Consider the following 25,361-nt stretch of genomic DNA (forward strand, 5'->3'; position numbering starts at 1 on the left):
TGTTGTGATGACCCAGCCATCGTGGTGTGGCAGGGCAAAGTTGGTGATCAGTTTCTCTTCTATAGCCTCTCAATTTCAAATATTCATAAAGCAGATTAATGTTGACACACTAATGGATCGCAAATTCCAACATGGGCCTGAATTTTAATGCACTAGAGGCTCTATATCTGTGCAAAAATGCCGGCAGAGGCCTGAATCCAGAAGTCTCGCCCCTGAAACTATTTTTGCATAGGGTCCAACTGGGGCGGGTTAGAATTCAGCAGCTGCTTCCACTCATGTGATTTTGGGGAGGTGGGTGTCTGAAACCCAAAGTGTGCAGATTAGACATGGTAGGAGCAGTTCTGAACCTTGTGAATTCATTTGGATAGGCAGGGTACCTTTTTTGGAGAGGTAAGATGCAACTTTGGATATGGTCCCGATACACCTTTGGGAGAGATTAGGTTCTGTTTGGAAGAGATAAGGCACGCCTGGGATAGGTCAGGTGCCTTTTGGGATTGTTAAAAGTAGGAATGATTGTACGTAAAATAATGCATAAATTCATTTGGAGCTGGCAAGCTGTCAAAGAACCGTCAAACCGTCAAAGAACTGTCAAGCTGTCAAAGAACTGTCAAGCTGTTAAGGAATTGTCAAAATGGTCAGAGACTCAGACTAATCCTCTGGGAACATGGGTTCAAACCCTAACATGGCAGCTGTTGGAATTTAAATTCAATTAGTAAATCTGGAATATAAAGCTAGCTTTGGTAATGGCAACCATGATATTATCATTGATTGTTGTAAAAACCCATCTGCTCCACTAATGCCCATTAGGGTTGAAATCTACCATCCTTACCTGGTCTGGCGCATGTGTGACTCTGGACCCACGGCAATGCGGTTGACTATTAACTGTCCCAGAAACGGCCTAGCAAGATACTCAGTTCAAGGGCAATTAGGGATGGGCAACAGATGCTGGCCTTGCCAGCGACACCCACTTGCCAAGGAAGAATAAAGAACTGTTGAAGTTCATTAGAACTGTCAAAACGCATCGGAACTGTCAAAGCTGTCATGAGATTTAACTTTTCTGGGCTTTACATTTTTTTAAAAACTGTGTGGAGTTTTAAAATATTCAGTGCCTGCTATTTCATTCTATCCGTTGACATAAGCCTGAGGGTTTTCATTGCAAGATTTGTGCTGCATGTCTGATTTTACGACCTTACACTATCACAAGTAGGGTAACACTGTTCACAGTGTTAAGTGAGCAGTTTGTTTAATAGCTTCAAGTGGCTTTAGAATATATAAGAGATTAGTGGAAGGAGTTTCAATGTATTGATGTCTTTTTATTAGAATGTTTTTTAAACATAGTGACCTCATCAATAGACATAACTTTATTTTATATCAGCTTAGCTCCTGGGGTTTGTCCATTGTGGGTACTGGATGAGTTAGCATGGAGGGGATAAGGGCAAAGGGTGGCTGGTTAGCACTAAGTTGGCCTATGGGCTATAAAGTGTGAGGGCATAGGGGGTATGAGGGTACATGGGGGTTGGGTAGCAGGGCACAGGGTGTGCATAGGGGGCAGTGAAGGCCATGGGGGTGGGTAGAGAGGCATAGGGTGACACAGGGTGAATGAGGAGCCATGCAAGTGTGGGTACAGGGACATGGAGTTGCATAGGGGATATAAGGGGCCATGCGTGGTGTGTAGAGGGGCATGGGGGTATGAGGGACAACGGAGAATGTGTGTGGAGGGGATGAGGGGGTGCAAGGTGGGGGCTGGATGGCTGTTTTTTGTCTTAATCACTTTTATAATAACTTCAACAAAGTGTTGGTACACAGAGGCAGGCCTTCAGGCCAGCCCTCCTCTGCACCTGGCAGCCTCCACAATTATTCCAGGGGTTGATGGGCATGACTTCTAATCTAGCCCAAAAATCCAACCTTCTGTGTCCCTTTTTCAGTGTCAGGTTGGTGGAGTTGGGAAATGTCCTTTATCTGTGCTTCAGATTCGGGAATAAAAATACACGTCAAAATGTCTCTGATCCACTAGAGAAGCAGTAAACATTCCTCCTTCACAACTCACTGTAGAGCTACAGAAGCTTGTATATGAAATCAGAGTGCCTATTTTGAAGCAAGATTTTATAGACTCTGATAGATATGCCACAAATATCAGAAATCTGAGAGTAGGTTACACAGTTCCTTAACCACAGCCATCACCATAACAGTTAGCATCACTTAAATAATCAGACCATTAAAAATGATGCATTTTGTAATTTTGGTCATCATATTACGCAGCACAGAAATGGAAAAATTTTCACATTTTGCCGAGTAATCAGCATAAAATATGTAGGTAAAAATTTATTTTTGACAGTACCTTTTCAGTTGCTTGTTATATATATTCTCTACTGGATATTTGGCTCCATTGACTTCAGTAGAACTAGAAATCAAGCAGGGCAGATAACAGGAGGTCATTTTGCACTTCAGCCCAAGACCGAATTTACCACACTGTGCGATACTTGCTATAGATAGTTAATCAGCAACTTAGATGTTCATTAGTTCCACATCTGGTTATTGAATGATTGTAATTGTCCTCCACCTGATCACTATGAGATTTCAGGACAAGCTCATGAGTGATGCTTGCAGGTAGTAGTTCTTATCTCTCAGAAGCCAACTAGGCACTCACTTCTGGTCTGTAAACAGAGCTGGGACTGAAACTATCCCAGTATGATTGTGTTATGTCCGTATCAATTTTTGTCCAATTACATTTTTGTAAAGCGCCTTGAGATTTTCCTGCATGTTTTCCTACGTTAAATTTGCTATACAATTGCAAGTTGCTATTGTTGTATCGATGTGCCATAGCAGTGGAATATGCTTGAAACCCTATCTCTTCTCCAGTGACCTCCCGGGACTTCCATGGAAATACAAACTAATAAAATTCATCTCAGACAATTATTTTGAAATAAGTGAATTACTTCAGTTTCTCAAAAGTTTTCCATGGGTTAACCAGGATTTCTGTTAGCGTAAATGCAGAGCACAGAAAATATTTTGAGATATTGAATATGAGATTGCACACTCCCAGTTGAGGCATCCACGATATATTCTACATTTCTTGATATGCTGCTCCTGCATGTCTGCAAGCTGAACATTATCAACTGACTTTGAGTGATCTATTGTAACTTGATAAAGAAATGAATTTCAATATTCTTGCGGGATTTAGGATTGATTCACTCCAGCATTGCTAAAAAAAAATCTAAAAGTGTCCTATTCATGGACAAGCTTAGAAGTGAATTTTTCACTGGTAGTGAATGAATAAATAGCTTCATTCAAACATTACACTAATGCACCAGGGATGCAAATCTCCTCAGTCTTCTGGCTGGAATACCTCAAGGCTCCATCATTGGTTCCCTGCTTTTTCTTATTTACAGCTGCTTCCCACAGAAATCATTCAGACCCATGGAGTTACTTTCTATCTGAGTGCTGATTGCACACAGCTTTGTCTGTGGATGACCACTTTTGGTTCTATGACCACCTTTCTTATTATCAGAATGTCCATCTTATCTTGAGCCTTAGATAAACCAGAGCCTTTTCCAATGAACAATTGGAGTACAAAAACAACCATTTTGGCTCCAGCCATGAACTGCAAACCATTCATCTCTTTCCTGTCTGATCACTCAAAGTAAACCAGGTGGTCTATAGCTTCTAAAGATCACCAAGACTGCTTACCTTCACCTCCACAGCATTGCTAATTTCTACTCCAATCTCAGCCCTATTACCATTGAAACCCTTATCTACACATTCAGCACCTCAAGGCTTTATTTCTCAAAGTTCTATCCAACACAAACTCCAACTTCAACTCAGCCAAAGTTCTGGAGAATACATGCTGCCCCACAACAAGTCCATTTACCCAACACCCCTAACCTCCCACGCACTCAACTCAAATTCCTTTGGGGTGATTTTGAGTTAAGACGATAATGAAAAATGTGCTTTATCAGCTCAGCTACCCATTAAATACCTCTCTTGGTTTTCATTTCTATGGAAACAAAGCTCGGGAGAGATGTTTACTGAGCAGCCAAACCAATATTGCCCTTTGTGCACTATTATCTAAGGTATAATGAACGCCTTTGTTTTTGTTTTACAAATCCTTTCATAACCTTGCCCTGTCTGAACTCTGCAGCCTTATTTTGCCTTTTGTCTTATGCCTTGTGGTCCTCCATCTCTAGACTTCTGTGGGTTCCCTTTTCTCATTTGCTTTACCATCAGAGACAGAATCTTTAGCCACCTTGGTCTTATTCTCTGGGCTTCACTTCCTGATCCTCTACCTTGCTACTTCTCTCCAAGGCGGTCTTGTGGCAACAGTGTACAGTGCCCTACCTCTAAGCCAGAAATTCTGGGTTTAGGTCCCACCCCAGGAATTGCTGGCCGTGGAAGGTGTGTTCATAATATGACAAATCAGTTTGATTATCAACCTGTAAATCCTACAAATTTGCCAATGGCAGGTGGTAAAAGCGGAAGAGTTTCCAGGTCAGCCAGAACCATGTGGTAGTTGCAAAGCAACAGCCTCCCCATTACGCAACCTCTTGCCATGGGCTGTATTTTGTGACAAGTGTCTTCCTTGTTTCAAGGGACTGGGAAATAATTCTATCCAACTATTCTGAAGGCTCTTAAAACCTATCATTTGGAATGGGAATCATTCAGCTAGCTAAAATGCCTTTTCAGCTTGGATGACCAAGATTTTTTTGTATATAATCATTCTTGGGATATGGGCATCGTTGATAAGGCAGAGCGATTGGTGAAGAATGAAGTGGGCCTTCTTGAAACTCTATCACCTATGTGGTGATTCATTGTAGTGATTTCATACAACTGGTTAGGTAAGAACAGTAGGTTTCCTTCCTTACAGAACATCAGTGAACCAGTTGGTGTTTTTATGGAAATGAAATTTCAAAGTCACTTCTACTGATGCCAGTTTTTTTTTATTTCCAGATGTTTTTTAAAAACTAAATTTAAATTATCTCATTGCCAATGTGGAACTTGAACTTGTGTTTCAAGGTTATTCGTCCACCAGACCTCTGGATTTGTGTTCCATTAACACTTGCACTATCATACTCAGATACTCCAATATAGTCTTTAGTATATTGGATACCTCTTCTCCACAGACTGCAGCTGTGGCATGGGTAGCCTATATCTGCAGGATGGTGCCAACCACAGTAATTCTTTATAAATTGTACCTGCCGCCTTTTATGTCCATGGGCTATGCCTGTTCAACGGAGGACCTGTCTCTATCAGCTGGATTTTGTGCTTGCAAGCCAGTAGGTTTTGTGGGGGGGGGGGGGGGGGGGGGGGGGGGGGGGGGGGGGGGGGGGGGGGGGGGGGGGGGGTGAGGTACTTGTAAAATATAGTACGTGGCCTTCCCACCTCCTACCAGTCTGTCCCGGTCTCTTTGAAATTTTATGGGGGGTGGGGAGGTGGAAGTATCAGGTGACCTAGCCCCTCCTTGGGCCTATTGAGGCCCTTAAGTGGCCAATAAGTCACCATTTCAGATCCTTATTCTGCTCCCCCCCCTCACCCCTTTCCTACCCATGGTAGGGGGAGGCTAAGTGGGTAGCCCGGCAGCTTTAGCTGCACTCACTGGGGCATCCTCTTTTGCGAGTACCCTGTGTCCATCGGAAACAACCCCAAGATTACATTTCCCCCTTTACCCTCCCTTCCTGGCCACTCAAACCTGGCTCCTCACCCTCCTTGTGGGGCATGCCAGCCTGACCCTGGTGAAATCAACCCCCACTTAATTTGGTGTGCAGCTCCAGTGGCGATCTCCATTGGGGCCCGTCTGTAGTCCTAGCAATGGCCACCGCTTCCACCTGGTGCCACTAGAACTACAGAACTGCCAGTCATCTGAATGGCTCGCAACTCTCTAAGGCAGGACTTCCAGACCTGAGGGGCGGAAATTCCATTGCCATTATATTAACGGCCAAATATCCATTAAATGGCAGTGGGGAAGCCATTTTTCCCATGGACAGGCTCCCCACCAACTTTTAGCTGCGGAGATGGAAGGGCAGGGACTACAGTGCCCTGTAAAATCCAGCCTGGGTTATGGGTATGCCCTTTCCAAAGAAGTGCTTGTTGCAGTGGAAGCTAGGTTAAGTGGCTGTAGCTGCTTGAGGGATATCAAGAGGAATGATGGGCAATAATTTGAACTCATATCATTTCAAAAGTAGCCATGTTTAAAAAAAAATCTGCTTGGCTAAAAGTTCATGTCATGAGGGGATCCTGCCATTGAAGGAAGCACCAGAATTCATTTGGTCCCTTGTCAGTAAAATGCATTAGAAGATGGAGATAATTAAATGGGAAGACGATACAAAATATAATGTGCAGAAAACATGGAATTCCCTATACTCTCAATAATTTCCTCCTATTACACCTACAGGCTAATAAGTTCCATTTGTTTTCAACATGGCATGATAGATTTCTCAGTTTTTTTACATAATTTTGTTATTGCACAATGCATTTCATCCAATGAATTTTATCCACTTGAGTTCAACACTTAAAATGAAACAGAGGGGAAATATAAACAGCTGTAACAACTGCAAACTTTGCTTTCATTAATAATTTACTCCGTTCAAAACACCAAGAAAATAAGCATTTAGTAATATCAACATTATTCATAGATGCAATATATCAGCTATAAAATATAATTGATGGTGAATTTTAAAGTAAAACCAGTTCTCCAGCTAAATACATGAGCTCATACCACAGGCACAGTACAGTTTTCACATTTTAAAAGAAAAAGGCTTGAAGTTTATGGCTTTACTCTACAGAGCTGGTATCATTTGTTGCTATTGTTTTCTTTCTATTTTGTCCCTCCTCTCCTGTAGATGCTCACTCCTCCCTGCCAAGCAATTTCTCCAAAAACTCACCCAAGTGGCCACTCTTCATGAGTGAACTTAAATGAGTGCTATCAGTCTTTCCAGTTCTGTGTTAACATAGCCACTTGAGACGCTGTCCCTATCTGAATCCCAAAGATCAGAAACCCTTGTCATTTTTATTTCCTTCCAACACTGAACTGAGACCAATTGCAGCAACCCCATCATTGTCATGGCTAAGGTCAACTAAATCAGCACAGATCTCCAAAGCTCGTAGTATTATTAGCAAAGTGAAGGAACCAAATTGAGGAGATTGAAATAAGGACTTTTGTGATTTATATAGTTCAACCAAATTGCCTTTGTCAGCTGAGTCATCAAAGCAGCTTTGTAGTTAGTTTAAACTATATTTGAAAGTCCTTCTTCTTTGGAAAATAACAAGACAGTAAGAAGTGAATAAGGTTGTCTTTTTGTTGACATTGTAGATTATAAAGTGTAAGCAATCAAGAGGCCAAGGCTAATGCTCTGGGGACACAAGTTCAAATCCCACCATGACACCTGGTAGAATTTAATTCAATTAGTTAATAATTCTGGAATTAAGAGCTAGCCTTGGTAATAATGACCATGAAGCCATTGTCGATTGTCGTAAAATGCCATTTGGTTCACTAATGTCCTTTCGGAAAATAAATCTGCTGCCTCTAGTCTGGCCCACGTGTGTCTCCACAGTAATGAGGTTGACTCTTAAATGCCCTCTGAAATGCCCTAGCAAGCCACTCAGTTGTATTAAACTGCTACAAAGTCTAAAAGTAATAAAGCCAGACAGACCATCTGGCATCAACCTAGGCACTAGAAATGACAACAGCACACCCCAGCCCTGTCGACACTGCAAACTCCTCCTTACTAACACCTGGAGGCTTGTGCCAAAATTGGGAGAACTGTTTCACAGACTAGTCAAGCAATAGTCTGACATAATCATACTCACAGAATCATACCTTATAAACAATGTCCCAAACACCACCATCACCATCCCTGGGTATGTCCTGTCCCACTGACAGGACAGAGCCACCAGAGGTGGTGGCACAGTGGTATACAGTCGGGAAGGAGTTGCCCTGGGAGTCCTCAAATGACTCCGGACCCCATGAAGCCCCATGGCATTAGGTCAAACATGGGCAAGGAAATCTCCTACTAGTTACCACCTACTGCACCCCCTCAGCTGATGAATCAGTACTCCTCCATATCAAACACCACTTGGAAGAAGCCCTGAGGATGGCAAGGGCACAGAATATGCTCTGGGTGGGGCACATCAATGTCCATCATCATATGTGGCTTGGTAGCTCGGTGAGAGGACTTGCTGCTAGACTGTGTCTGCTACAGGTGGTGAAGGAACCAACAAGAGGGAAAAACCTATTTGACCTTGTCCTCACCAATATCACCAAGGTGGCTCACCACCTCCTTCTCAAGGGCAATTAGGGATGGGCAATAAATGCTGGCCGAGTCAACGACACCCCCATCCCATGAAAGAATAAAAAAACACACCAAATATATGAAGGACAATTGTTAAATGTAAAGTGGTGAAGCAAAAAAAAATCTCTTCTGAAATGAGGAAAGGCAGATTATATAAAGTTTTGGGTTTAAGATCCGAGAATCATGAGAAGAAGCCAGCAAGATATCAACAATTAGCTTTACAGCACACAAAGAATAAAAATTAGTTTAATGTGGTACTGTTATTCTGAACTAAAGAAACAAAAGGAAATTATCCTGCATGGTCTTTAGTCCAGGGCTCTGTGGAATAGTAGGTGGGCTTTAGAAGAGATTGAAAGATGTTGATCAAAAGGCAACCTCGCTCTTATGAACAGATATAGTCTGTTATGTGTATATTAATGTAAATTAAATCTACCATTAATTCCCTCCTGCTAATGTCCCAGAACTTTTTAATGTAGAAGATTAACTGTTTGATGACCACTGTACCTTGTGATTCTCATCAAAAATCTCGAGCTGGATTTTCATGGAATTGGTTGGCTCTGTGAACCTCTAAAAATGGCAGCTGAAACCCCATTCCCGGGGTGTCTAATTTTCACCAGGGCATTTTAAGAGTGTGGACTAGTTCAGGTCACGAGCCCCCACTTTGCATTCCTGAGCTGGCTGGTTCCACTGTGGGGATGGCCATGTCTTAGTCCTCCGCAATCTTCTTGGAGTTGGACCAGCTTTTTAAACAGTCATAGTTCACAGCAATTTAGGGGTGTCATGAACCATATTCTGCACGAGGCAACCTTTTGAAAGATAAGTTAAAAAGGTTGTCACCATGCCCTCGATGTCAAGGGATGCCTCCCACCCATCCTCTATGGTGCCTCATGCCCCGGATGCCAAAGAATACACCAATACACCCACTACGTCCCCTCATTCCACCTATGCAAAGATATGTCCCCCAACCATTGCCCCTCATGCCCCCATGCCAAGTTATGACACTTCCATTCCCATTCATCCACTATATACTCTATAGAGCCAATGAACCGTATTGTAACATCAGGATGTGTAATAAAAACTTTAAAATGCCGTTCATTGATAACTTTCCACTTTCTTAAAAACAATACTCCTTTTACTACAGGCCAATAGAAGTGTTAATCATCCAGACACTTTAAAGTATCAATAGCCCAAACTGCAAGCACTTGGAACCTCTTTATCTTGTGTAAATAAACATTGTGCAATTGACAGCATAGATCAAAGAGCCAGAACCATCAATCAAGCAATGTTTTCTCTGGGACTCAGGCATTTTAGTGCTCTAATGGATTTATGGGCTCTCAACCAAGCCTCAATGTATATTCTTGGCCACTGATGCACAGTATCATGCATGAGACGCAGTGCAGCAACTCACCGAGCCTCCTTCGGCAATATCTCCCAAACATGCAACCTTACCACCTAGAAGGACAAGGGCAGGAGGCAGTTGGAAACATGACCACCTCCAATTTCCACTGCACATCGCACCCCATCCTGAGAGGAAATATATCAGCATTTCTTTACTGTCACTGTGCCAAAATGCTGGAATTTCCTACCTAACAGCACTGTGAGAGTATCTTCACCAAAGTGGTTGCAGAGGTTCAAGAAGTTGGCTCACCACTATCGTTTCAAAGGAAATTAGGTTTGGGCAATAAATGCTTGCCGTGAGAGTGACATCCAGATTCCAGCATGAACTCATAAAATAATTACCTATATTTAGAGGAATACCCCAATATTTTTGTCCATTTAAAACAAACAACTTTATAAAAATAATTACGCTTGGCTATGCCAATGCTTTCCTGGCTGGTCTACAAAATTTGAACTCATTCTAAACCCTACTGCCTATATCCTAACTCACACCAAGTCTTGTTCACCCATTGTCCCTTGTTCACTGAGTTACATTGACCAGGATCCATCAATGCCTCAATTTTACAATTTTTATCTCCACATTCAAATCCCTTCACAGGCTTTGCCCTCCCAATCTCTGTAACCTCCTGCAGCCCTACAACTCCCTGAGCACCCTACATTTCTCCAACTCTGGGCTCTTATGCACCCCCAAATCTTTTGCCTTACCATTGGTGGTCATACCTTCAGCTATTTAAGTCCCCAGCTCTGGAATTCATCCCCCACCAAAACTCTTTGCCTCTCCACCTCTCTCTCCCCCTCCCTCTCTCTCGCCTCCTTTAAAACGCTGCTTAAAACCTACCACTTTGAATAAGTAATTGGCCATCTGTGCTAATGCCTCCTTCCTTGGCTCAATGCCAATTTTTGTCTGATTGCATCCTTGTGAAGCACCTTAAAATGTTTGGTGCATTAAGGGCAGTATATAAATGCAAGCTATTTTTGTTGTTGTAACTGCTTTTGCTATGTCTCTTTTTTTCTCTCAAGTTATTGTCCACCCTGCTGATGAAAATTTTTTACATCTGGTGTAGGTAAGCACAAATGAAAACCACAAAAATACAGTAACAATAGTTGGCTGATTTGAAACAGCAACTAAAATGATATGCATTAGCCTCTGCCAATTTATCCCTATTTATTTAGGGGAAGGACCTGCCTTTGATTTTGCACTTCCCTACTTTGTGCAGTTCAGCAGAGCCTAGGAACCCTTATTGAGGGTATAAACCTACATTTTACTGTATCACGGCTTCATTTAATTAAACTCCTCCCGCCCCTACCCAATTAAAAAGATGAATGATGGAATCACGTGGAATGTATCATAAATCCATACCTTTTATTTCAAAAACAGATGTGCTGCACCATTATGAATGGCAATAAAGAGCTAACAGTAAACAATAACAGGTAACAGAGCACTCTCATTGATACAGGATCTCAAAAAAGCTGACATAACCTACAAACTGATGACAGCCCTACCTCTTGATCGCGCACCTCCTGGTTGCACGCAACCTGGTAACTGACCGAAGTCTCAGGTTTCAAGCTTCCATGGAAAATATAGACAACCCTCAACCACTTGAGATGGCCCAGAGAAGATGTGGTCACTTGTTACACGAGTGGAACACGAGGAACAGCTCCAATGGTGAATGTGACCCTGAGAGGTCATTCTTCGTGGCATCAAACCACTTGTACAGCATCAGCTGAAGCTGTTAAATGGGCTGTTAATCTTGACATCAAACTATAACTGCTTCCTCACCCAACAAATAAAAAAGAAAGAGATAGCAATGGATTGCAACTCTCTGCAGACGATGTGCATAGTTTTCATTTGCACAGCCGGCTTTTATTCTCCTAATCATGTAAAGCTTCTTTGTAAATACCCCACCTACCAGTTGATGTAAGTGCAGAGCAGCTACCGAAAACTTTAAAGGGAATTTTTTTTAATGATTCCATTTTTGATGAAACTTTATAAACTAGGGGCTATGAATATAAGATGTTCACTGATCAATCTAAATGGGAATTCAGGGGAAATTTATTTACCTAGAGAATGTGTAACGCACTACCACAAGGAGCATTTGAAGTCAATAACATAGATGAATTTAAGAGGAAGCTAGGTAAACATATGAGGGAAAAAGGGATAGAATAGTATGCAGATAGGTTTAGAAGAAGACAATAGGTTTAGAAGGAGGCTCATCTGGAACATAAGCGCCAGCGGCGACCATTTCGACAAAAAGGCTGTTTCTGTGCTGTGCATTCGATGTAATTCTATGTAACAGTCCAATTGTACAGTGGACTTTGTGGCCACTTTCTCTCAAATATACTGTGGAAAGGAGGCAGAAGCTGTCCAGACTCACATCTTAACGCTTAAGAACTGGACAAAGCATTTCCCCATATCCCTTTCTCAAGCAATTAGGATATAACTCTTGTATCATAGAAGCAGCTGTCATTCTCCACGCAGTTTGACAGCAGTACATTTATGGGATAAATTGCAAAATGACTGTAAGCATACACTGTGAGGCTTAAATGGTAGAATGGGAAAATGGTAATCTGCAGGCACAAAGAAATGTGAAAAAGTGAAACAGCCCAATTTGGCTTAGAACTAAATATGGCTGATGCTAACAATAGTTTCACCTGCAGATCAGAGTTACTAATGTATTGTACGGATCTAATTACAGGGTTTAATCAATTGTTTAGATCAATGGACTAAATTATATGGATCAGAGTTAACAATGCACAGTACACTTCAGGATCTGTAGTTTCAAAGTTTTAATGGGATTTTTAGGACTTCTTTAAATAACATGAAGTCAGTTAAATCACCCTCTGATGTTTCAGACACACTGGAAGTTGAGATTTTGAGACTTGATAAAAGCCGTGTTATGTTTCTATTAGCTCTTCAATTGGGATATTGGGTTCTAGATGTCTCTCCCAGCATGGACACGCATGTTACCTTTGTGACATGTCAAATGGTTTTCAATAACCAATTAACATCCTTCTAACAGAATTGTTAATTGCATCCCTATTGCAACAAAAGGCTTTTTAAAATTATGACTTTTTAAAGTATTGATTTACAAAGTGATTTGGTTAAAACACTTCCCTTTTGAAGTGTGTTTCTCACAGAAAATCAGGCTGAGATAAAGACCAGTCCAGAACTCACACTATGTTCATCAACACAGACCAGCTGGTTTTCAAAACAGTTTGTGTGACCGTGTTACTTTATTCTTTAATATCTATTTTCATGCTGAGTTAGGTGTAATGCTCAGACAAACCTGATAACTATCTCAAATGTAAATATGTATGAAAATGTATACTAACGGTAATTCTATATTGAGGGTCTCACAACATCTGTAATGTGAATGTTGCAGTGATAAGCAAGTATAGCTTGTTAGTATTCCACGCTGGTCACTTCATTACCAAATGCTAGCATAGTAAGAAATTCATTAAATTCCTTTTAAACCCTAATTTTTATGGAGGGTCTTTCTGGGATTCTGAAACCTCAAATCCCACATATGTATTTTTTTTTCAATATGTCATATAAAGCAAAATTGGGTATTTATAAAATGAAATAAAACTCAGTCAGCATCATATTTCATGACAAAATATTAAGTGAGTTTCATATAATAGAACTTTAGGTTAACTACTTTCATTTTGGAATGATAAAAATGTTTTAACAGTGTCATGCTGATGTAAGACATGCCATCACAACTTCTACCCATTATCGATTTATAATAAATAACAATATATTTTATGTAAAACAAATTGGGGTTTCACTGAGATCAAAAAAACTGGCTTAATTGTATCATAAATGAACATTCTTAAATCACAAACTGAAGCTGTTTAAATCAGCAGAAAAGATACCACACTTCATCATAAAAACAGCTTGCGTTGCAGTGAATGGTTTTCCAATGAAAAAGTGTCCCAGTGGGGACAAAGGGAAAAGCATACATTGCTTAGATGTTGCTATCTGATTCGCTGCAGTGTATAATGTTGCAATCTTGCAGAACAAATTAAAATCTCAAGTTTTATTTTAAACATTATCAAATAATGTAGTGCATAGCATACTGCACAAATTAGACATTTCAAGAAGTAATTAAGAAATTTGATAAAGAGGTTTATGGTTTTGGCAGTTTGGTAGTTAGAGTCATTGCATGCTGAGCCATCCAGTAAAAGAATAAATGCATCATAGACAAGCAACAGTTCAACATACTAAAGATTTTCCATGTTCAATGCACAGTGTATTAATGATTATATAAAGGTGGAATATTATTTCCATACGCTGAATGTATTTCACATTGTGCAACACAAAACAGCGACACAAGTCACTAAAGAAAATCAACTCCCCTCTGATCATTTTGATTAGGAAGGTCTGTTATCCTCAGTGCATCCACAAAGCCAGTAAGATAAATCAGTAATCTTTACAAAGTGCAGTAAGCAAACAAAAATTTACATTCTACGATATTTTAAAATCTCAGTTAAAAAATGCATTTTTAAACCAGTGTAAAGCTGCTTTATATAAATTCTGGAAACTTTTACAATATTTTCTTGGCACTCAACCAAATTTAAAAAATAACTGCCTTCTGTCAAAATATATACAAATCAAGCTTATTTAGCCTGCATCTAGCCATTGTAAATTACAGCATTGTGGGATAAACTGCACTTACATTTTCAGATAACCCAAAAAATAGAGCTCCACTTACCTTAATTGCCTTGGTAGACTGACATTTGACTTGGTGGGATACAGAAGCCGTTTGATTCATCGTGGAGGACTTTGCATTCAGTGAAATCCTGAAGTCTGAGATAGGATTGAAGCAGTAGATGTTCCTGATCAGTAAATCTGTCCTCTTCAAAGTGCAGATTGACCTAAGACTATCACACTGTTGCACAGATCCTTTCCCCAGGCTCTAATCTACACATTACAAACCTGGCAGTAAGAGTGGGTTTATTCAGCATCCTGCACACATTCCCCGCAACACAAAATGTGACAGCCTCAAATACAACCAATCGCAGCTCCTGTCTTCCCCCATCTACAGGAGCATAATTTAGAATACTGCTGTAATCAGATCTTTTTTTCTGTTCTGTAGATGTCTAAGTATCTAAGTTACAGCAGTGCTGTTGGATATTTTACAAGGTTATCATAAAATGCAGAAACCTTGATCATGTCTTTTAGCTAAATGTAAAAATCAAGTTCAAAAGCTGTCATTTAAGCAGGATCTTAATGCATTTTTTCAAACTATGTTTTTTAGGATATTGTATTCTCACCCAAGCATTCAGATGATTACCTCAATTTAATGAATGGAAAACTCCTAAAGCATAAGGTTAATGAGCTGTATATGGGAAAAGTGCTTCTGCAATATGCAAAATGGCCAACTCACTTATAGCTAGGTTCAAATAAATTGAATCTTCTCTTCACTTTAGTTTTCTTTTTCAAGGTGTCATTCATTTTGCATAACTGCAATCCACAGTAAAATACTTTAATTATAATTTAATACTTCTTCCAAACCTTTCCAAATACCATTTTTTAAACAGAGTTGGTACGATGCAAATATTAGTTTTATGGAAATGTCTGCAATTATCCATTTTAGTTAAGGTGTTAACCAGGAGAATTCCTCAACCATATTGATAAAACAAAATGCTGAAACTTCAAAGAATGATATCTAAAATCAGTAACCTGGATGTCTTCCATTACTACACATGTGCATAAGATTTTCCTTTAAACTTTTGTCAGCAGCCTTGGGTCAGTAAGGTCTTGTGCACCAGTCTGTAGTAATACTAGAGTGAGGAGAGTTTATCCAGAGCCATTTTTGATCTAGTTATATTAATTGTTTGTCCACAGATGCCATTATTGCTCTATAATCCCCTGTCGCCACATATTCCTGAAGCTACTTCCCTGTCAGCATCAACCCATCTCATGTTGGTTTGAAAATGTAGCCTAAAATTGCCTTAGGTCACCTTAACCTAGCATTAATTAGTCTAATGCAAAACAAAATACTGTGAATGCTGGAAATTTGAAATAAAAATGGAAAATGCTGGAAATACTCAGCAGGTCAGGCAGCAGCTGTGGAGAGAGAAACATTTCTGAAAGGTCTGACAAGTCATTGACCTGAAACAATAACCATCTTTCTATCTCTCCACAGCTACTTCCTAACCTGCTGAGTATTTCTAGAATTTTCCATTTAATAGAAGTTCTAACTCTGATTGTCCATTTCTGAGACTCCATTGTCTTAAATGAGGCCTAGTGCTATCCGAACTCATTCACCAATGTGAACTAAGAGGTAGTTTTTTGCCTGGAAACATCTGCAATATGGATAACAGGACCTTCACTGCTTTTATATACTCCCTGCAGGGAATTGTTTCTCAGCACCAGCTTGGTCTTAAATAGGGCACTATAGTAAAGGCCAACTGAATGTGGAATAGGTGGCTCTGTTTATAAAGGGTGCAATTTGGGTCAATACTTGACATCAATATACTACAAAGCGCTTCCTACCCCAGTATAACTATCTCCTCCTTTGTCCTGTATGTGCCTTTAAGGGCCTCTGCTTAGGTAGGTCAGTGCGAGAACACATGGGGATCATGCCATCAGTCTGGCACTAAGGTCATGGATGCTGCACCCCCAGAAGTAGCTTAAGAACCTCACATGAGTGGTCAAAGTATTCTTAATGTACAAAATCCTACCATCCACACCACTGGCCTCACACACTGTTGCCTGGGCTAGAGCGTTTCAGCAATGAAGAGAGACTAGATAGGCTGGGGTTGTTTTCCTTACAGCAGAGAAGGCTGAGGGGGGATGTGGTTGAGGCATACAAACTTATGAGGGGCATAGATAGGGTAGATAGGAAGAAACTTTTCCCCTTAGTGGAAGGATCAATAACCAGGGGGTATAGATTTAAGGTAAGGGGCAGGAGGTTTACAGGGGATTTGATGAAAAACCTTTTCACCCAGAGGGTGGTGGGAATATGGAACTCACTGCCTGAAAGGGTGGTAGAGGTGGGAACCCTCACAACATTTAAGAAGTATTTAGATGAACACTTGAAACGCCATAGCATACAAGGGGGTGGGCCAGTGCTGGAAAATGGGATGAGATAGGGGCTTGATTTCCAGCGTGGTCATGATGGGCCTCTTTCCGTTCTGTAAAACTCTATGACTCCATGGCTCTCTGACACTAACCCCCTCACCACACCCTATTCATTCACCTACCAGCAATCTATATTAACCATGAGTCAAACCTCACATTCATTTGCTTCATCTCACTGCCACACACTTAGCAGTGCTACAAGCTGCACATTCATTTCTCACAGCTTGCACATACCACCTTCTATTCAAATGTGGCCGGCATATCACCCAAACACATTGCAACACACTCACTGACACACTTACATCACTTGGCAGGACAAGATGGCCCATAATAGACAGCAGCAGCAATAACCTGTGAGAGGCCAGGTAAGGATACATGTGCTGGCCTCCATGGATGATTGGAGCACCCATCACTGAGACAGTGGCCAACAGCTTCACTAAAGCTATTGTGGTGATATTCCTGCCTTATGCACTTTCTCAAATATCTCACCTCTCAAACTGTTAGAATATACCAGCTGCAGATGCTGTACGGCGGTGTACCAAGCACCCCTTGCTTTCCCCGCTCCCCGCTTTCCCATTCCCTGACCCTGCATTTATGCTTTCAGATACCTGTGAGCTGTTACCTGGCCTGAAATTGCTGCCTGATGCTGAAGGCCTAAAGGAGAGCAGACCTGAGGGAAAAACACAATCACTCGATCTGACACTTGCAGCCACCAGCTCATTCTGGCACTGGGCGTACTTTGGATGGTTGTACAGAGGTGGAAACTACAGATGGTGAATCACCAGGTATCTGTGGGGTTCAGCCAGGCCAAGGAGAAAGGTAGGGTTAGGTCGTACATGAGTTCCACTACAGGTGAAGGCTGCGATGGGGCGGTGTTCAGAAAAAGGCTAATGGGCAAACCAAATGAAATGCTTGGTGCATTGGCAGACTTGCCAGGGAGCCTGCTGTCACTGTTGAAGAGCATGGAGGGGTCCCAATCCAATTTGGCACAGGGAGTTGTGCAAAGATTGGAGCGCATCCTTTCCAGCATGGAGGTGATGGCCAACTCCATAAGAACAATTATGGACCCAGGCATAGAACCATAGAAAAGTTACGGTGCAGAAAGAGGCCTATCAACCCATTTATCCTTTGAGTGCATGTGCATAGGTCCTTGAAGGTCACAGGACGAGTGGGCAAAGTGGTCAAGAAAGCTTGTAGAATGCTTTCCTTTATTGGGTGAGGTACTGAATACAAAAGCAGGGACGTAATGATTAATTCCATTTGCCATTTCTCTGCCCTCTGACACTTCCCTTCCCTTCCTTGACCTCTCTGTCTCAATTTCTGGTGATAGACTGTCCACCAATATCCATTACAAGCCTACCGACTCCCACAGCTACCTCGACTACAGCTCCTCACACCCCGCTTCCTGTAGGGACTCCATCCCATTCTCTCAGTTCCTTCGCCTCCGTCACATCTGTTCTGATGATGCTACCTTCAAAAACAGTTCCTCTGACATGTCCTCCTTCTTCTTTAACCGAGGTTTTCCATCCACGGTCGTTGACAGGGCCCTCAACCGTGTCCGGCCCATCTCCCGCGCATCCGCTCTCACGCCTTCTCCTCCCTCCCAGAAACATGATAGGGTCCCCCTTGTCCTCACTTATCACCCCACCAGCCTCCGCATTCAAAGGATCATCCTCCGCCATTTCTGCCAACTCCAGCATGATGCCATCACCAAACACATCTTCCCTTCACCCCCCCGGCGGTATTCCGTAGGGATCGTTCCCTCCGGCACACCCTGGTCCACTCCTCCATCACCCCCTACTCCTCAACCCCCACCTATGGCACCTCCCCATGTCCACGCAAAAGATGCAACACCTGCCCCTTCACTTCCTCTCTCCTCGCCGTCCAAGGGCCCAAACACTCCTTTCAAGTGAAGCATTTCACTTGCATTTCCCCTAACTTAGTCTACTGCATTCGTTGCTCCCAATGCGGTCTCCTCTACATTGGAGAGACCAAACGCAAACTGGGCGACCGCTTTGCAGAACACCTGCGGTCTGTCCGCAAGAAAGACCCAAACCTCCCTGTCACTTGCCATTTTAACACTCCACCCTGTTCTCTTGCCCACATGTCTGTCCTTGGCTTGCTGCATTGTACCAGTGAAGCCCAACGCAAACTGGAGGAACAGCACCTCATCATCCAACTAGGCACTTTACAGCCTTCCGGACTGAATATTGAATTCAACAACTTTAGATCTTGAACTCCCTCCTCCATCCCCACCCCCACCCCCTTTCCGTTTCTTCCCCCTCCCTTTTGCTTTTTTCCAATAATTTATATAGATTTTTCTTTTCCCACCTATTTCCATTATTTTTAAATCTATACCTTTAATGCCCTGTTAGTCTTTCCACCCCACCCCCACTAGAGCTGTACCTTGAGTGTCCTGCCATCCATTCTTAATTAGCACATTTGTTTAGATATCACCACCTTCAACACCTCTTTGTTCCTTTGTCTGTGACATCTTTTGATTATCTGTGCCTATCACTGCTTGCTTGTCCCTCCAACCACCACCACCCCCCCACACAACTTCTCTCCCCCCAGCCCCCCACCTTAAACCAGCTTATATTTCACCCCTCTCCTAATATTACTCCGTTCTGTTGAAGGGTCATGAGGACTCGAAACGTCAACTCTTAAAATCTCTTTTCTGATGAAAGGCCGACGGCCTGAAACCAGAATGAATTTAATGGCCATGGCAGTGAGATCATCCACCGACTGAAGAATTGGTGTCAACCCTGCCATGTCCATTTCCTGGATTCCCAAGGGATTTAAATCCAATCAAGCACTTACCTGCCTGTTGTCGTGGTTCCCGTGCCTTTTGGATGGACGTCCCACCTCCAAGAGCTGCTAGTCAGTCAGAGACCGGTGGATCTTCAGGACCAGCAGTGCTGCCAGGAGCTGTGGTCACTGCTGGTACTGCAAGAAGCCCTGAACCAGGAGCAGCCATGGAGGCCTGGATCCCAGGTAAGCAGAGCTACCTTTCCAGGGCCTGCCTGACTAGCCCCAGCGAGGGGGCAGGTGTATCAGTTTGAAGGGCAGTGGGAGTTGTCCCATGAGGGCAGCACTTACTCGCTGGTGGGACCCTCCTTTGGGCAAGGGTACCTGAACAGAAGGGCCCCTCCAAAACTCAGCCCGGTTGCCAGTGTATACCTGTCAAATATTAGAGGCAGTGGAATTAATTGGCCACTAAAGGGCCTCAGTTGACCTAGGAACAGGAAGGCCAACCTCAATCTTCCATGCCCTGGACTCAATTTGGGGGAATCAGGAAGGTGAAGGGCTCTCTAGCTCGAGACTTCCTGCCTGATTACATGGTGCCCCCCCCACCCCCCCAACCGCCCCCATTTCCTAGCCCACTCCCAGGTGGGAGCAGGAGGGGACATTACATTCTGCCTGCTAACTGTTTCTCCCTCAACTTGTGCTGCTAGACCTGCAGAATGTCCCAGTATTTTCTGTTTTTATTTCATGAAATCTCTGCTTTTTGACATGCAGGCTCAGACTGCTGCCATCATGGCTGCAGATGCCAGTGTTGAAAGGGTTTCAGGGTCTCATAGCTGTCCAACAATCTGTGCTCCAGCAGATGACTAGAGTTGCTCATGTGCCACCCCAGGGGAATGACAGTGGCATTTGAACACAACCTGCTGCCTTCTCTGGATGACAGTACTTGTGCTTCCCCCCCCCACTATCCATCCACAGGCACCTTTGCTGTTGCCTGCCGCCCAGATAGCTGCTGCCCACGTGGGGCTGTCCAAAACCAGGCTCGGAGCTGCTCCAGGGTGCTCTGCAGCCTCCCCCACTGAAAGTCAGTAGCCTTCTCCCAGCCACGCTGCAGCCACTGGACTACATTAGCATTAGGTAGGAGCACTAGGTCAGGCAAAGACTGCCCCGAAACACATACTAAGGGAATGCATGAGCATGATTAGTTCAGTATTATACGTAATATTGAATGTGGAGTTGGATAAAATTGGTAATGAGCAGTTATTTTGTGGGGTCTTTTATTCAGTCTAGTGGCCAAGGGGATGCTGTGGTGGTCTGTCACAAGATGTTAAGGTGGGGAAGCGATGAGCAACAGGGACCTGGGTTTCAGTCAGGGAAAGCAGGGACTAATGATGGGCTCGTGGACAGCCCCACCGGAATGTAGATGTGCAGGTTGTCTCCATCCACTGCTCTTCTTCATCTTCCCCCTCCCTTAGAGGTTGTCAGCAAAGCCTTGGAAGCAGGAGCTATTCCTTCATGATGGCCAGGTTGTGGAGGATACAACAGACCACTATGAATTGGGACACCTGCTCCAGCGGGCACTGGAGGGCATCCTGAGCTGTCCAGGCAGTGAAGCCGTTGCTTTAGCACACAGATGTTCTGCTTGACACCATTCCTCATTTCAACATGGTTCGCATTGCATGATGTTGGCCAAATTGGTGGGATTGCTGAAATAAGGCATCAGCCACCTGTACAGCAGATACCCTTGCCACCAAGTAGCCACCCTCTGATTCGATATGGTGACTGCAACTGAGGACTGGTGCAGGCTGAAAGCATCATGGCTGCTGCCAGGATAGTAGGGGCTCGCTAGAATGCAGTTCTAGTTGTTTTCACACACCAACCGCACATTGTGTGTATGCTACTCCATGTGGTTTTGGTAGATTTCCCCATTGTGATGCGGCACCTGTAAGGCCAGGTGAATGCAGTTGATGGCAATCTGCAATATGGGGAAGCTCACTATTCTGGCAAACTCATAAATGCCTTCTACTCCTGTATCTAATTGTTTAGAGGGAAACAATTAATTCCCCTCTCCTGGCATCCAGAGCTTCTCTGATCTCCCAGATACAACTTCAAACGGCAGATTGTGAGATGATTGCTATGTCACCTCTTCCAGCTTTATAGACCTAAGGGCCACGGTCACTTTGACAGCCACAGGCAGTGTCATCCTTGCCCTGCTCTGAGGTTACAGTTCTGGTTCCAAGATGTGGCACATTTTTGTGGTCACCTTGTTGGTGAAGCGCAACTGCTGAACCCATGGTCCTGGCTTAGGTGCAGGCAGAAGTGTTCCCTGAAGACCTTAAATGGATAATGCCTCCTACTGAGAGCCCTGCTGCTCCTCCCTCTGAGAACAGTTCATCTTCTCTGTTGTACATGGTCCACCTTCCTCTGAAATTGCAACCCAAGGGGAACTGCAGCTATAGCATCCTTAACTGAGGACAAGTGGTGTACTCAGAGGAGATTAAGAAGCACACAATGTTTTTCCAACAACCAGCACCATTCCCTGTGGACATAACCAATTCTTCACAACTTCACCAACAACCTAGTACTTCTCCTAGCTTTACAACAGTATGCATATAATGCCATGTTAATGCCCTCGACATGGCATTTGGCATGGTCTGCACTGGAAGTGGCCGGCAGCAGCACTAAGTGGAATCAAATGGAACCTTTAGCACCAAACCTACTACGGTGCCAAATCTCACTGCCTAGGTCTTGTACACTGATTTTCAGTAACACACATTAGTTTCACCTCCAACAGTCTGTTCAAAACTGGGGCAGAAATTCAGGGGAACAAATTTTTTTATTTTTTTTATTCGTTCATGAGATGTGGGTGTCACTAGTTAGGCCAGCATTTATTGCCCTTGTTCAGAGAGCATTTGTGGGGCTTGAGTCACATGGAGGCCAGACCAGGTAAAGACAGCAGATTTCCTTCCCTAAAGGGCATCAGTGAACAGGATGGGCTTTTACAACAATCAGCAATGTTTTCATGATGATCACCAAACTTTTAATTCCAGTTTTTTTTAAATTTAATTCAAATTTCACCATCTGCCATGGTGGGATTCAAACCACTATGCCACTGCCTCCCCTTGAATTTGGTGGAAAATAAAACTTTGTGGGCAGTTGAATCCGTTGTCGCCCATTTCTGCATGAATTTTATCCACAAGGTATTTTACCCTTAGTCATTGAGTTCACTTATAGTGAGATAAATAATTCTTTAAATGGGCTGAAGGTCTCTTTTGAGATGTGCTGGAACAGTTGAGTTTGGAGCTTACTTGAGTTAATTTAATCTGCTGAATCAAAGATTTTGCTATTCTTGTGATAGACATATAATTCATTACCCATGATCTAATTGAATAGCAGAATAGGCTTGAGGGGCTAGCGTGCCCTTTTTAATCCTTTATTAATTTATTGGGTGTGAGCATTGCTGGCAAAGCCAGCATTTATTGTTAATTGACTGACCTTCATGTGGTAAGCAGCCTTCTTGAACTGCTTCAGTCCATGTAGCATAATTTACACCCAGAGTGTCATTAGATAGGGAGTTCCAGGGTTTTGACCCAGTAACAGTGAAGGAGCAATGATATACTTCCAAGATGGTGTCTTGGAGGGGAACTTGCAGGTAGTGGTGTTCCCAAAAATCCAACACCTTTGTTCTTCTAGGTGCTAGAGGTCTCAAGATTGAAAGGTGCTGTTAAAGGATCCTTGACAAGTTGATGCAGTGAATATTTGGTACATGCTGCTGCCACTGTGATGGACGCCAATCAAGCGGGTTGCTTTGGCCTGGATTGTGTCGAGTTTCTTCAATGTTGTTGGAGCTACATTCATCCCGGCAAATGGGAAGTATTCCATCACACTCCTGGGCAGAATCTTTGGATCGGCGAGCGGGAACGGGGCCCACTCGCTGAGGCATAAAATGACGCAGGGTGAAGTCAGTCGTGTGTCCCGATGTCACCGCGCGTCATTTAGATTTTCAGTTCAGCGGACATGCAGATGAGTCGGTTGTGTGTCCGCTGAATTGTCAAAGGCCTTTTAAAGCCTGTTAAAAACCAATTAGGCAATCAGCTGAGCTGCCCGTCCAACCTTAAGGTTGTTGGGCAGGCGAAGAGCCCAGGCGGCCTTTGCATTTTTCATGGAACTTCGTCCACGGGCGGGATAAGGTTTCATGAATGATTTAAAATTTTCAGAAAATTTTTAATTAAAATTAATGCACATGTCCCAGCTCATGTGATAGTTTCACATGAGGGGACATATATAAAAATTTTCTCGCCAATTAATTACACTTTTTGGATTTAAAACTAATCTCCCTGAGGCAGCCCTGTGCATGCGCGAAATAACACACTCCCGACTCAGGCAACCCGCACCCCGCCCGCACAGGTAGCTCACAGCACTTCCAGGCGCACGTCATGCTGGGCGGGCCTTAATTTGCCCGTCCACATAAAATGGTGGTGCGGACCCGACCGGGTCGGCGCCTGCCCGCTTCTGCTCCCGCATCGCCCACCCAACAAGCAGAAAATTCTGCCCCTGATGTTCTAGATGGTGGGCAGGATTTGCGGAGTCAGAAAGTAAGTTCCTTGCTGCAGAATTCCCAGACTCTGAGTTACACTTGTAGCCACAGTATTTATATGGCTGATCTATTTAAGTTTCTGGTCAATAGTGACTTTCGGAAGGCTATTACTAGGGGATTGAACAATGGTAATTCTGTTGAATATCAAGGGGAGGTGATTATATTCTCTCTTATTGGAGATGTTCATTGCCTGGCACTTGTATGATGTGAATGCTACTTGCCACTTATCAGCTTGAGCCTGAGAATTGTCCAGGTTTGTCGTATGTGGACACGGATGGGTTCCATATCTGAGGAGTTGCGAATGGTACTGGAACATTGTGCAGTTATTAGCGTACATCCACACTTCTGACATTATGATGGAGACAAGGTCATTGATGAAGCAGCTGAAGGTGACTGGGTCTAGGACACCACCCTGAGGAACTCCTGCAGTGATGTCCTAGGGCTGAGATGACTGACCTCCCACAAAATTGCTGCAATTGCTTTAACTGTGCCTTTTGCACTGACGTGCTAGTCTCCCCCATCATTGAGGATGGAAATGTTTGTGGAGACTCCTCCACCAGTTGGTTGTTTCATTTCTCACCACCATTCATGACTGGATGTGGCAGGACTGCAGAGCTTTGACCTGACCTGTGGTTTGACGGATCGCTTATTTCTGTTCATAACATGCTGCTTCCATTACATAGCATGGATGTAGTCACATGATGTAGCTTCACCAGTTAGACACCTCATTTTTATATATGCCTGGTGCTGCTCCTGATATATCTTTCTACTGTCCTCATTGAACCAAGGTTGCCCCCTGGCTTTATGGTAATGACCGAGTAAGGATTATGCTGGGACATGAGGTTACAGATTATGGTTGAATATAATCCTGGTGCTGTTGATGGTCTACATCAGCTCATGGATGCCCAGCTTTGAACTGCTAGATCTGTTCTGAATCTATCCCATGTAGCATGTTGGTAGTTCCACACAACATGATGGAGGATGTCCTCAGTGTGAAGATGGGACTTTGTCTCCACAAGGAGATGTTAGGTGAGGATCTTGACCAATTTGTGAACACTGGAATAGGGGTAGGCCATGCAGCTCCTTAAGGCTCGATTCAATTCAGTCACGACTGAAAAGACCTCAACTTCATTGACCTGCCTTAGCTCGACGTCCCTTAATACTCTTGTCTGACAAAGTTATATTAATTGCAGTCTTGATAATTTCAATTACTGGTTAATTAGCAGCTTTCTGGACTACAAGGTTGAAA

Source organism: Cetorhinus maximus, chromosome 11 (assembly GCF_964194155.1).
Source record: "Cetorhinus maximus chromosome 11, sCetMax3.hap1.1, whole genome shotgun sequence".
In the NCBI taxonomy this organism is placed as follows: Eukaryota; Metazoa; Chordata; class Chondrichthyes; order Lamniformes; family Cetorhinidae; genus Cetorhinus; species Cetorhinus maximus.